Source organism: Vipera ursinii, assembly GCF_947247035.1.
Source record: "Vipera ursinii genome assembly, chromosome: 2".
Lineage (NCBI taxonomy): Eukaryota > Metazoa > Chordata > Lepidosauria > Squamata > Viperidae > Vipera > Vipera ursinii.
In genome coordinates, this window is record NC_139513.1 from 265,015,369 (window position 1) to 265,031,233 (window position 15,865).

Genomic DNA, 15,865 nt, shown 5'->3' on the forward strand with positions numbered 1-15,865 from the left:
GTTGCCAGAATGCAATTGAGGACAATTTTATTCTGATGCTCATCTTTTTTTTCTGAGCCATCTGGTAGGCTTAGGTGTCAACCAGTGAGACCAGGGAATGCAATATCTTCATATCCATCTCATGAATCTCCAAACAGAAACCTGATGTAAGAAAACATGACTTCCAATTAAATGTAATATCTCACAAATGAACTTCACAGTTTGTGCGTATAGAAACCAACTGTTAGATTTTCATTGTCTGTCAGAAATCACAGAGTAAGAAAATAAAGCAAGAAAATTTATCAAGGCAAAAGACAGCTCTCTCATAGTCAGCCCAGAGTACTGAGGACTACAACTTTCAGAATTTCTTAGCCACTTTAGTTTTCCAGATTTTTGAAAGTGGCACTTTCAGCATTAGGTTGGGTAAGGCTCCAATAATCAATGCAAGTCTTTTATTGTGTAATATTGATTACATGCATGCAAGCATACAAAATGAAATAAGATCAACATTTGATTTGGGACTCACACGGTTGATCCTTTTCTTTCCAACCATCCCCATTTACCTCCAGCCATATTTGCTGTACACATTTTCTTTTCTTTTTTCTCCTAGTGACTTTCTTTCAGGTCTCATAGCCACTTCAATTTGCTCTCTCCCTTTTGGAAAATTATTCTTGATTTTTCTTTGGAAGCTAATTTTATATCTCCCCCCTTTCTTTGCTATTTGAATTATCCCTAGGGATTGTAAAATCCAGCTGTTGTGAATGTTTAAATGAAATGATTAAATCCCTCCTTGTGGAATAATATGAGAATTGTCCTTCATATTCATATTCACCAGCTTTTGCACATTCCAATAAATATGCCTTTTCGAAAGAAGCATGAGGGTCCAAAAGTGCTTTTGATTCTCCTGTTCATAGATGGAAGTGGAAAATTCGGTTCATTCTACCAGTCTGTCCATATTAAGACTGGTGGAGTTCAGAAAGAATGGAGAGTTTTAGGGATTGTCAAAGAAAAAGGAATTGCAGGATCATAAGGAATCTTGTCACCATCTCTACCAACCGACTTAAAAACTACACCAATCACGAAGTTGGAAGATTCTGAAGTACTGATATCACTGGGAGGAAAACTTTTAATTAAAAAGTTATACAGTACCTAGCCACACCCTATTGCACCAACAGAGCTTGGATATGGTTGCTATTGTGATGCGAATGTGCCTTCTCCTCAAATATGTATTTATGTAGACTTTTCTTTTTAAAAAATGGTAAGATAAATAGGTAGCATGGAACCAAATGAATATAGAAGTGAAGACATTGTTGGAAGACATGCATTCCAGAGAGTGAGAATCTAACTTGAACAGTGGTGGGATTCAAATATTTGAACAACTGGTTCTCTGTGTGGATACCACTTCCGGAAGTCCATTCTGGGTCTGGGCAACCAAAAATTAGCTACCGGTTCTGCCGAACTGGTGCGAACTGGCTGAATCCCACCATTGAACCTGAGCCAAGATTTTGAATCAGGTGTTATGCTATAAGAGAAAGGAGATTTATTTACAGGAAATACATTGTAGGCCAACCTTAGTGCCTATCCTCTCAGGAGAATTGAAAACTGTGTACTCTGTGAAGGCAGAAGGCAATGACCTCAGATTTGCAAACTGCTAAAACAAATTGCAGGCAAAATGAAGGAGAGGAACAAGAAGTCTTGATCTGCACCTTATTGCCCTCTTGTGGTCACTGGATCATGAGGCCCTGAAGAGTGAATGCCACTAGATTTGCACCTTCGTGGATCTGAGACATTTTTTTGGCCCAGCTTTAGTTTTGCAGGATCCAATCTCAGTTGGTCACAGGGACCAGAGGTTCGATCTTCTGAGCTTTTGGGCTCATGCTGGAGCCTGTCCTCAGGAAACCTCTCTCTAGCAGAACACACCCTCTGCTGGAGAGAAGCTCCCTGAGGGTGGGGGCTCTGAAAGATTGGAAGGCTAAACCTCTGGTCCTGGTGATGACCCAGATTGGATCCTGCAACATTGTCCTGGGACACGTATATTTGCCGTCATTTGTGAGCTTTAGTTTTCCCAAGGACCTAATTTTTAAACAATAATACAAAACTGAATGTCTCTTTGTTTTTACCAAAGTGCCTTCCATGTTTTCAATGATTTTATTAATTTTCATCATCTCTCTGATGAACACTGCTAATAATTCAGCATATCACCTCACACTTTTCTTTGTTTTTGATAAAATTGCTGTTTTATTTCATTTTTTTTGTTCAGTCTTGTCTTGTTTGTATAAATAATCTTTTCATTAATTTTGTTTCAGTTCATAGTTCAGAATGTCTAAGGTCCAAACTCCAGTTCTTTAGCTATCAGTCATGTCCCCATTTTTTCTCTAAGTAATAAAAAGTTGCCACTGATGCAAATGGGAGATTTTGATAGCTCTACGAACTGTGGAAGATGAAGATCCTTCTATGGGAAAGAAAACAGCAAGACCTTTCCTCCACAGTCATCCCAAAGAAAATAATCCCTCTCTGACATTGTATTAGTATTTTAAAAGCTGCACACTTGGTTAAGAAAAGCACAATCAAATTGGTCAGTTGTTTGGTGGCTACTTTATTATTTTTTAAAAATTAAAGCTGTCCAAACTATAAACCTTACTCTTCCTTTCGTTCCTAACGTCTAACATCCAATGTGGATGTTGCTGCTTTTCAATCTCCTCAAGTAGGGGATTATTCTTTCTGCAGTTGCCATCCTTAGCGAAATCTTGTCAGTTTTGGTGGTCAGCTATTTCCTAAAATCACAGAGGACTTCTAATCCAATTTCTACACAGGGCAAAAATCCTCAATGGCTGTCCAACCTTTTTGAAGACTTCCATTGATGGTGATCCACAACTCCACGAAGCAGGTTGATCTGCTGCTTAATAGTTTTCACTGTCAGGCTGTTTCTCCTTCTTTGGCCCATTTTCCCTCTAAAATCTGCTGTTAGGGACTCTCTATATATGACATTTGTCAGAGCTCTTCAGTGGCAATTCTGAAAGTGAGCCCATTTTTTCTGGCTCAATTTTGGTTCAGGAGGACATGATGTAAAGACATTTTGGCAACAATAATTTGGAACTGCAAAGTGGGTGACTTCCCATTGGCAGGTATTCTCTCTTCTCCTGTTCCCTTGGGTTTCACCCTTCTCTGTTGAAGTCAAGATGAATTGGCATCTCACCATTATTTCTGTCAGGTTCCCAAAGAAAATATACTTCATGCATATATCCATTTGCTATTTTTTGCAGCCTTTCTTTGTGTCCTACCATTCTATTGGAAGGGGGAGCTTTTGGGAATGCATTGCACCGTCTGCTAAGATCCCCCTCCCCCAGGGGATGGAATGTCTCTTCCTTATCTAAGAGATGGTTTGCGCTTGGTGCCAGAAGAAATCAAAAGTGAGAAAGACCTTGAGGAGCCCACCAAAAAAACTGGTTACCAAAACACGATGCCACCTTTGGATTGGCTGGGATTCAATTGAACACTGGGACCATGGGGGGGGGGGAGAGTATTAAATGTTGCTTTTAATATATTGCTTCACGGGTTTTTGTCTCAGATCTTACCTTGATTCCCTGCTGTCACTAGCCCCTAATTAAAATAATTTTTGAGACAATGTCTGTTTCAAGAGTTCTGCTTTCTTGGGTGGCTTAGCTGAGTTAGGTTCTTACAATTTCACTGTGCATTTCAGATGGAGTGGCTTTTCCCCCCGATTGTGAAAACCCAATTTGAATTTAATTAGGCATAAATAAGTCCCATTTGAAGGCTTACACTATGATTATAGGTTCAACAAATAAGCAGGTTTTTTTTCTGCATGTATTGTATCCACAAGTTAATGGTTTGCTGAGTTGTTTCAAGCTGTAAGGGGACTGACTCATTTCCCCAGAAGCTTCTTGTAACACTTTCAATTAGTATATTGCAGATAAAATCTCTCCTATTTAGGGTAGTCTATATACTGTCTTTAATTCAGAGTAAACTATAAGTGTCTAGTAACTCCTCCTGTAGTATAAATTAATTTTGATCAATTTCAATTAGTGGTACCCAAAAAGGATAGGCTGAGTGTATATCTCCCCATTGTTCTCCAGACCCTTGTCCAAACTCCTCATAACTTTTAGCTAGGAAGTTATTAGAGACATCTCAATGACTCTGAGAGGGACAGCAGGATGTTTTTAAAAAGAACACTGTTATCCCTTCATTTAGGAAACCTGTCCTGAATCCCTCAGAGATGGACAATTATAGACGAGTCACTAACTTGCCATGGTTGCATAAGATAATTGAGACAGTGATGCTGTTTCCACCATAGATGGTTCAGGAGGAGTATTAGGAAAAATGTTTACAAAACATATATTTTAGGAAACATGAAAACAAATGTGGCTCTCTTGCATTTATGTAAAATACAGACTGATGTGAAACATTGGCAAAATGCGTTGATGATTAAATGCCTGTCAAGTTGACACAGATTGTCCATTGACTGGATTGATATTTGTAGCCCAGAACAAATGGACTGCAACTCCTGTAATTCCTGTGCACTACAATATCTGGAGGGCGATAGGGTTAAAATAATATATAAAACATACTAAGAATATAATATTCCTCTATACATTCTCAGACTACGTCTGTAGTATGCGAAGAGGAATGAAATAAGAAACGAAAAAAATAGAGAAGCTGGTTTGCTTATCAGGACAATCAGGTTACATTATCTCAAAATATGCATTTGATTTATTAATGTTTACCTATCTGATCGTGAGCTCCAGCTATTTAAGTCATTTGCCAAAAAGAGCTGAATGCTGTAGCTTCTTTTTCCCCTTCAACAAGCCTCAAATACATGTACAGACATGAATGAACACCACTTTGTGCTTTCTATCTGATCATCTTTCTGTGACTGTTTTTTATGAGTTTGAAATGACTGAACAGCCAGGTTTAAATTACATTCTGTACTCTAGATCATGGTGGGCAACTTAATTCCCTAGCTCCCAGGCAGCACTAAAATTTGTAAGCGTGGCTTGTTTATTACATTACTGGCATGCAGCTCACAGATAGATACTGGTAAAGCATCACAGATCAAATTATTGCAAGGATAATTTCCCTTGAATATTTTCTCCAATAATTTAGAAAAGGATGTACAGTAGCAGTTGATTCCATATCTTCCCCAGATACTACCACCTTGGGCTTCCTTTGCAAAGGAAACAAATCCGGAATGCAATTTTTTCACGATTCATAATATTTTGCTCAAAATTTTAATCTCAAAATTTTAAGAATTATTTTTGCATTATATTCCTGCTGTTGCACAAAAGGTGTTCACAGGATTTGGGCAGAAAGTCAAGATGGTGGTTGCAGAGTGCATAGAAAATCCATTTGAAGGATAGTGGGAAAATCTGTCACCAAAGCAATGATCAAATAAGTTCAAGTTGAGTTCATGCCAAGAAACTAACTTGAGAAAAAAAATACCCAAACAGCCTCCCCAAATTTTTATGAAGATAAAAAAGGAAGGAGGGGTAACACATTTAGACTGAACAAGATTTTCTTACTATAGCTATTCTAATAAAAATAGTTTTGGACCTGTATGACATTGATTTCTTAGTCTAGACTGCTCAATAGGACTGACAGTGGCTGCAGCAATGAGATTGAAGCTTTGCCTGTTTTTGTGTGCATTGCACCATCTTGACTTCCTGACCACATCCTGCAGACACCCAGATTCACTACCTTGTGGAAATGAGCATCTCACTACACTTTGGATGCTTCTGGATTGAAAGGATTAGCCAGCTATAAACTGTTGCCCAGGGGATGCATTAAAAGCACACATTCTTCAGGGAAGCTACTTTCACCATCATGAGTCCCTATCTTGTTTTTAATCTTATATCTTAAATTTTATCTCATATACTAGCATGGCTTATTTTAATTGTGATGCTTCTGACACAAATAAACAAACTACCTTGTTTTTATTTTTCAAATAGTAAATTAGGAATGGGCACATGTTCTTTTGGAAATACTAGAAAATTAAAGTGGATATGTGATGTATATGGAATCACTTAAAACCTGACCGTGGCTTTGTGCCATCGCTATGCAGTAATGTATTTTAAATACCAAAATAGGGTGAGGAGCTTCATATTCAGAAAAACCTGGTAACTCCTGCTAGAGGTGAGATCCTTTTCTTGTATTCCCTTTACGCAAAAGGTTATATGGATCATAATTGCAGAGATTTCCCCCCCCCATTTTTAATTATTTAGAGTTTTTGTGTACATCTGTGTTCTGATTTTATTTTTTCTGTCAAGCCATTCCATATCTTGTAACTTTCAGTAGCATCACTGCAAGTTTTTAAATGAAGGCAAAACAATCACACTCTGCAAAGCATCCCCATCTCCTGCACTCAGCTGCATTTAAATAAGACAGTAATTACATGCTTCAAAGACCCATCATTATAATACAAATGCAAGAGACACACATCACTTAAATGAAGAAAAGATGAACAATAACTAAAAATGACTTCAAAGTGTTCTTGGAATTCTTTTCTTCCTTTATGGAGCTAATTCAAACTGAACTTGTCTAAATTAAGTCTAATGCTGCAGTGTTAGGCTGGTGGGCATCTGCAGCTCTTGATGATTATGCTCACATTCTCATTTGGACACTGGCATAAATAGGTGCAGTTTCTTCAAAGCCACCAGAGAACATTCTGACATGTCCAGTCCATCACTTTCTCTAGTACTTAAAATGCTATGCATTGAAACAGATGGATTTTCCACTTCCAAAGGATTCTTGCATATTTATCCTCACCCAGATACATTAATACATAGTAAATCATCTGGTTGGGTTATTCTGTCCTACCAATATCTTGGGCAAACACAGAGGAAATAAAAAACTTTATACATCTTTTATGACTCCATTCCTGGCAGAGTTAAAAAGAATGCTGTTCATACTTTGTTCTTTGTTTCAGGACTCAGATGCTTCTTCTCTTCATGGTCCTTCATAGTCAGGAACTTTCCACCATAAGATTGTATTTTGCAAGAAGTCTGATAATCAAGAGAAAAAAAGGAGTTGTGTTGAGCATATGCTATGCTCTCCACGATCCCCAAATGTCAGGTTAGAGGAAACCAAGAACAGTGTGTGTAGTGATAATTCTATCAAAGACTTCTTCCAAAGTTTCCCTTCTCATTGGTCAGTTTTTTCTAGATACTTTGTTCAGTGTGTTCTGTGAGTGCCACTGCTCAAGAATAATGAAGTAGTGGGGTGGATGCTGAGACTTTTTTGAATCACAATTTTGCTTCTTACATGAGAGCATCAGCACCACCATGGCATTATCCTCCCCTCTGGCTGTGTAAGCGGAGTCTTGAGTTAATAATGCTTGGCCTCCTATTTAATAAGCCACAAGCTATAGTTTCCATATCAGAATGACAAGATTCCTAGATCATGGTAAAACAGATCAAGCTACAATTTGGTGTACTGCGATGTGTGAACCCAGTGAATGATTTGTCACTTGGCTTCCTAGCTACACTAGGGGTATACAGTGTATAAAGGGTATACAAATACCCTTTCAAGAATGGTTGGTTAAGTGAACATAAAGTTTTAATTTCTTGACCTGTTTTTTTTTGTTTTTTTAAAACAAATTAGAAGAGAATCACATATTTCCTTTTTTCCTTTTGTTCTCATCTGGGCTTATTATTTCTATGTTTTGTGCTCTTTTCTGGTTTTAATGTTTTTTACCATTTGTAAACCATCCAGAGTTCCTGGGAGTCTGACTGCATATAAATTGAATAAGTAAATAAATATTTAAATGTGGTATATATGGAGTAGGGATATAGAATCTCCTGTCACATTCAAAATTACATTTAGGCAGCAAGGCAACAAGGCTGAAAATGTGTTGACTACAAGGTAGGATGAGAATAATGCTCTCACCTAGTATTTGCCCCTAGTTTTGCAGCCCAGATCTAGTAACCTTTAGTGTTTGGTTATGGATAGGGAAGTTGCACAACCTGGGATAAATGCAACACATTTTTGTTAAAAGTGAATGGTGAATACTGGATGATGAATAATGGGTTGATTGAATAATATCTACATGGATTCTGATGTAAGGTCTATAGTATAACATAATAAACTTATTTAAACAATCTTACCTTAGTCAATAATATGTTTTTTTTAACAGCTAGAGCAGCTTTGTACAAGCTAAGGTTCTCCAGATGTGTTATAACTATGGTGACCAGATTTTCTTGGAAAAAATAAATAAAGGACAAACCTGAAAAAGAGATTCATAAGGATAACATTTTTAATTGGTTAAGTTTAAAACTTTGTTTTACAAATGAAAATTCAAGAGCAAAACCAAGAAAAACTTTACAAAACATGTATCTAATAAAAAGAAATCTAAAATCAAACAGTGCAAGTAGACTTATTTTGCAGACACAAATCAAATTCTATATTTTTCACATGAATGTGAAAGCATATGTTAAGCTAAATCTCCCAAAATAAAGGGAAAAATTGAGGTTTTGAAAAATAAATAAATAAATCTAAAGTGCAAATTTCTGAAATATAGAACTGCCCCATATAATAAAGGGTATATGGTCACTGGTAAATACACGATTAAGAAATACTATGCAACTGATATTTTTTATTTATATAAAATAAAAATATATGGTCCAACAACTGGTTAATTTCTATTTTTCTCTGGCTTTCTCCATATTTTCTTTAAAAATCCTAGTAACCAGATCTTTTACATATATCTGTAAAAGAAAGTGTGAAAATAGAAGTAATAAAACTGCAGGAACAAAAGTAGCTGATTATTTTATGTTCAAAGACTGAGGCATTTAATCTACTTCATTGGAGAAGAATATGCCCTGGCAGAAATGCTATAGCTCCAACATAAAGTTAAATTCATAAGAAGTATCAAACAGTTTTGTAGATACAATGGTAGTTGAGAATATGTTCTCAAAACTATGTAACAGTGACTGACAAATAGTCCTCAATTTATGATCGGTCACTTAGTGACCATTCAGTTATGACAGAACCTTCCAGAGCTACTTACAACCTGCTTTCAAAGTTGTGATGGACACCATCACCCACTGCAGTCATGTCATTGCATTTTAAGCACTTGGCAATCATACCCCATTCATGGCTAATCACAGCTTCCTTCAGTCACATGACCATAATTTATAATATTCTTTTTTGCTGGAAACCAGCTTTTACTTCTAGCTTTCAGCAAAACAAAAGACAAAAACAAAAAAAACCCACAACTGTACAATTTAGTACAATGGGCTCTCTTTATGACTACCACAAAAAAGATTGTGAAATTGGGCACAGTTGCATGGTGACTCGCTTACCGACCAGCACAATATGACTGTAATTTCAGACTCAATTACAATCATAAGTCAAAAATTACCTGTAAGGTTTCTTTCTTCTCTATTCTTACCTTCCATACTACCTATAAAAACTTGGCATCGTTGTTACACGAGTTATCTTGCACAAGCAACAAGAGAATACCCAGTAAGTAAAGTAACTATCACTTTCCAAAGTGTGGTATCAAACACTAAAGCTAATCTGTCCTGACAAGACTAAGCCTCAGAGCAACTGTGCTTTCTTTTTTGCATTTTTTAAAAAAAATCTTTGAAGAAACTGTATTCCAGTTGTGATAAATGCAGGTATTTTTATTTCTATTCTTTTTATCCCTTTTTGGAGAGGAGGAGTATTTAAAATGAAGTAAATTATACTTCATTATACTTAGCTTAATTATACACCTGCAGCTTCCCTGAAGCCACAGCTATGAAAGGAACATTTTGCTGAAGAGTTGGTACCAGTTCAGGCCTCCCAATCTTTAATTCTCATAATTTCTGGTAGAATTAGTGGCTTTAATTACAACCATTTTTCTCACTAGATAGATTATCGATTTAGGCTTTCATGGACATCATTAATCCATGGTTTGATGTTAAATTTCTAGGCTATGGGCTATTATCTGCTATATAAAGAACAGTAGCTAGTTTCAAAGACATACCAATTAAAAATTAGCTCCTCTGGAATTTCTTCAAGTCAGACCAATCACATTTTCACTTTGATGAGGAACCAATCAGAAAGTGGATTTTCAGAATTCTAGTACCATGGTCCAATTAAGAGATTAGTTCTGTTACCAATATAACACCTCAGTTAATTCCTGCTCCATTGTCTGTAAGCTGCTAAGAAGTGCAGTCCAGAGCAAATCACTTTTGCCCCTGAAGATGCCAACCACAGGATGCTACTGAAACATCAAGATATCAGATAAGTGCAGGTAGACCCTGCTTACTAACTGCCTAGTTCAGTGACCATTCATGAGTTTTGATGGTACTTAGGAATCATTTCCCACATTTACAACCTTTGCATTATCCCTCAGTCATGTGATTGCCATTACATTCAGTATGCATATTAGTATATCTAACCCATTTTTTTCTTTCTCCCTCTTGGGGGAGAAGATGGGGGGAGGGGTGAATAAAAACAATCTCTATAGGCAATTTCATCTTTGCTTGACTTGTTTTTAATTCTCCCTCACAAAATGGGGAGATTGGAGAGAAAGGGATTACAAGAGAGTAAGCTGGCACACAATGGGGAATACACCAGGATGTTTGCATAGCAAATTCATGACTGCTGGCACCACTGTTTTTCTTTTGATGTGTATTCCCCATAGTGTGGTAGCTTACTCCCTTGTAATCTTCTCCAATGAATATGAATGCAAACATTAATTCACTTCTTACTAATTATCCCAGCATCGAGGTAAGCATTCCATATAGGTGGGGAGAGGGGGAAAAGGAAAATACAGTTGCAGTCTTGCAATTTCCTACATAGTGGTTGCTTCATTTAATGACAGCTACTGGTTCCAATTGGTAGTCACTAAACAAGAACTATCTGTAGTCCATGATCTATTAGATTGGAATTATCTCCATTGGAGTAGCATGTTTTCTCATTTCAGAATGCAGAATATGATTTATAGAAAAATGATGATGATGTTATCCATTCAGTTGTGTTCAACTCTTGGCAATTCTATGGGCCAGGTCTTTCCACATCTTCTGATCTTGCACTATTCTTTGAGTTGTTCTATGTTCTGACTGGTGTCAGCTTTGTTGGTGTCCTGTCACTATGTTCTTTGGTGGTCTGGTTCCTTTTACTGCTAACTCTTCCAAACATAATAGCGAAATGTAGCATGCCAAATTGCAGTCAGTACCTCTCTACTTCAGTACTTGGAGAATATAATCACCACAGGTTTTATGATATGGGAGCATTACTGACAGAAAAGGTATGAACATATTAATTCTAAAATTTTAAGTAAATCAAATATTAATTTACTTTGATTCTGGAATGGCTCTCAAGACAAAAATAACTACATATCCTAGTCTGCTATAATGAAACACTAATTACTTTTGGCAGTCAAAGATGCAGCCCCTCCTTGACTGGTAGGCCTTGAAAAGTTTAACTGGTGATGCTCTATTATCCATTTGTTTCTGGCCCTGGGGATGAACTGACCATGTTAACTTAAATATTCTGAGCAAGGATCTTGTGTCATAACATGTTTACTGTAACATTTTAACTATCGTAGTCTAATCTGCCCATCTGTGATTTTTAGAAATTATATTTTGCCTCAACTCTTAAGACAACAGCTGGCTTATTATGAGATGCCATGAAACAAAGAAGAATGGAAGAATTTCTTCCAAGCTGTCTGCATCTTCTCACATGTTCAATTTAAACAATCATTCAACTGTAATTGTATGACCCATTCCAGTAATGAAATGTTCATGCCAGACTGTGGAAATGCAAAATACACACCCTGCAGAAAAATGTGGTTAGTACAGGCCGATAAGGCAGATGCTAGTGAATGTTAACAAAAAGGAAGGAAGGCAGCCAACTATTCAAGTGGTTAATTTATCTTACCTTTAATACTGTCTTCATGATAGATTTTGGTCTTTCGTGTCAGGTTTTTCCAGGCCTTGACATTGGAAGGATTCATATCCCTGTTTAATCATTCAACTTATTAGCCTGAATATTTTTGGCTAATCTGTTTCACAGGGTCATTACAAGAATCAGACAAGAAGACTGCACATGTACTTTCTTGGACTCTGTAGGTGAAAAGCAAGAAAAGCAGTTATGATCAGCAAATTAAATAAAATATGGGGAAGGCTACCCAAGACAATTACAGATGTGCTTGCATGTCCTGGTAAGCTAGAATTTCAGAGAAATTGGCTCCCCAAAATGAATCAAAGTGCTTATTCACACTTGATTCCTTCTGAAAGTAGAAAAAAATAAGTATTGTTGAAAGCTATTTCAGTTGAGATCCGTAATGTATAGCTCTTTTAACAAGCCAGAGTCATAGAATGCTCTTATTTCTAATCTCTGGCTTGTTGAAAACAATTAATCAGAGAACCTATTAAAGCCAAAATATTAAACAAATGATGGAAGAAATTTCAGTGATTGGTTTAATGAATTTATAAATGATATTTTTTAATTCTGATGTACTGTTTTAGTTAGATTGTCAGGGTTGACAAATCTCTTTAATACATAATTGTTTGCCCTGCCTTATTTCTTCATCAGTGTTAAAAGGTAAAGATAAAGTTTCCCCCGCACATGCGTGCTAGTCGTTTCCGACTCTAGGGGCCAGTGCTCATCTCCGTTTCAAAGCCGAAGAGCCAGCGCTTGTGCGAGGACGTCTCCGTAGTCATGTGGCCGGCATGACTAGACGCCAAAGGCACACGGAACGCTGTTACCTTCCCACCGTAGTGGTCCCTATTTTTCTACTTGCATTTTTATGTGCTTTCGAACTGCTAGGTTGGCAGAAGCTGGGACAAGTAACAGGCGCTCACTCTGTTACGCAGCACTCGGGATTCGACCCGCCAAACTGCCGACCTTCTGATCGACAAGCTCAGCGTCCTAACCCACTGAGCCACCGTGTCCCTTTCATCAATGTCAGGGAGTTCCAATTAGTCCTGGAATTATATGTACTATGGGGCCTTTGCCAAGGAAGATTTGCTTGAAGTAACTGACTAATTTTGCTCACTTTCACAATCAAATCATACATGTGTAATTTCATTACCCACCACTTGATATATGAAGTAATATGTTGCAAAATATTCTGCCATCTTCTGGAATGTATTTTTGCTTTCCCAGTCTATAGTCCTCCATTCCTTGCTTCCTTTCTTTCCAAAAATAGCCAGAACTAATTCTGCTTACCTTCTGAGCCCAGGCCAGGTGAACTGATGCTACCACCAGCTAAGGCTCTATACTTCAATTATCTGGTTTATGACTTGCAGAAAACTTTTTTTTACCAACATTTTAAAAATTCTATGCCACTAGTTCAGGGGTAGGCAACCTTGGCTCTTTTATGACTCATGAACGTCAATTCCCAGAATTCCTGAGCCAGCTATGCTACCTCAGGAATTTTGGGAGTTGAAGTCCATGAGTCATAAAAGAGCCAAGGTTGCCTACCCCTGCACTAGTTGATTAACAGTATCTTTTCTGCTGTTTAATTTTCATGCCAAAGATACTTCTTCCAGATTAAACCAGCTCTCATAAAAATAATTAATGTTCTCATTATTCTTCCAGGTGAGATTATTCTGGTTCTTTAAAAGTATGTTTGGAATGAGATTTTCTAAATACCTTCAACATAACCAATGGAAGTTCTGGAATGTGTAATCCAATGCATTTGGCATGCAACAGGTCATATAAAGCTAGACTATTTCAGAATATTTGGAAATGCAGCTGCCTCTGAAATGCATTTGGAAATTGCATTTGGTGCAAAATGTTATAGCTAGCTTGTTGGTTGGATTAAGTATTTGATATAATTTGATATGCTGTTGAGCAGAAGGGAGGGCAGCATTCCAGCAACAAACCAACTATTTCTGTAGAACTTCAATCAAAGAGTCTTACAAGTCAGGTCTTGGTAATATTTATTTATTCAGTTTATATAACTGACATCTCACATATATGCCAGATTGGAAAATGGGCAGCATAATTAATTAATTAAAGTCATAATCATAAGTCTTGTTACAAACTGACCTGCCATTTAAAAGCAACAGCCCTCTCAACACTCTCCCTCAATCCACTGCTACCCCTTGTTCACTTTTGCCAGACAAAGGGACACCTTTGCCATACAATAAAATAAAAAGTGCCCAACAACCCACTGTTTCTGCAAGAAGCCCATCCACTCTGGCCCTTCTATCCAAGCATTCAATGATCTCTAAGGGACCAAACACCCAAGGAAGAAGCATTCAAACCTCCACCACCCATCCCACTGGGAATCTTTGAGGTGGCAGGGAAATACATGTATGAATCAACATCATCCCTTCAAACATCTTTGTATTTCTTGCAAAACCTTGGTGTAGTTAGTGTAGATATCTGAAAAGTTGCTTGAAGTATATGCTAATGAGGACATAATCTGAGATTACTTTCTTAATATCTCCTTCCAAGTCAGACTTTTGGCCAGCTTTTGAAGAAGTTTTGGAATGTCAAAGAATTTCATACAAATTTCATTGGGAACCAGTATGGGATTTCTGCTGTTACCATATATTGCATCAAAAATCAGCATCAGATAATGCTTCTGAATCAGTATTTCTTCCAAAAATCTAATAAAATTATCTGCAAAAAAGGAGGATGAAAATTATACAGTTTTGAGAGTCAAGGAGATGATCTTGAAAAAGGCATCCAGAAGCCATTAGAGGAACATCAGGTTCAGGAGATCAGTAGAAGAATAGTGGAAAAAAACACCTCAGAGTAACACCCCACCCCCAGCCCTGTCTCTCTCACACACACATACTAACACATCTCTAAGGTGTAAGACAGAGGGAAGGATAGGCAGACTTGTAAGATGTTGTTATTATCTCAATAAAGTTTAATTGTGGTCATCCTGTGGAATCAGGTTCCAGATCTGGTCTACCAGAAAGTGCTTAAAATATAAAGAAAAAAAGGTTATTTTTTTAAAAAACAGAATTTATATCAAAGGTGATGTAAGAGAAGTTGCATTTGAAAAACTTGTATGAGGGAAAGATACCTATCAGGCAATTTATACCAATAGTTACCTAAATTAAGGGAAGATAAATATAAAGCATTCAGACTTTAGGAGTGGTTTTTAATGCAAATGACTGTACATTTTTCTGCTATTTGTTAATAAAACCATTTATAGCATAAATAGTGCTGAGCAAAATTACAGTCTTACCAAGACAGGCAGACTGGAGAAGATTTGTAGTTCTTGATGTTGCTCCTCAATAAAAGCACGGTTCAATCTGTCATGCTGACAACATTATTACAAGAAAAGCTTGAGAAGAAAATCAAGATTCATGATTTTAGCCAAAAATATGCATGTAGGATGAAAGAAAAAAAGCTACCAATTAACTACTACAAATAAGAAGTCCCCAGCTGGGGCTGAGAGAAGAAAAAAGACACTGTAATGTCCTTTTTAATGATATCCTCTGCAAGGTATTAGAAACACTTAGAGGATCCCTTGGGCCTCATTCTCCACCTGCATTTTATTTAAGTGAACTGACAGACTTTAATATTCCTTCCTCAAGGATTTGTCCTGTGTAAAACTGCATCCTGTACAGAGCACTAATCACACTGTCATGTTCTCCAGGGAGGGGATCCATTTAGAAGCAGTCTTTGGAATGCCAGGTCCTTTGCTGATTTAATTTTGTATTAGTGTGCTGAGTAAGGAGGATTAATAACAAGGATTTTCAAGGGCAAGAATGTGCCATTATTCTGCCTAGCAGCAGGTAGGAAAAGACTGGAAGAGAGGAGAAACAAAGATTGAAGGTCAACATTACAGTCAACAGGACACATTTTTCTACCAATTCAATCAAATGAAATGGAAATGATTTTTGCAGTTTCTTCTAAAGAGGAGGAATTGTTGGTGACACTTTTGCACTTATAGGATAGGTCATCATTTCTG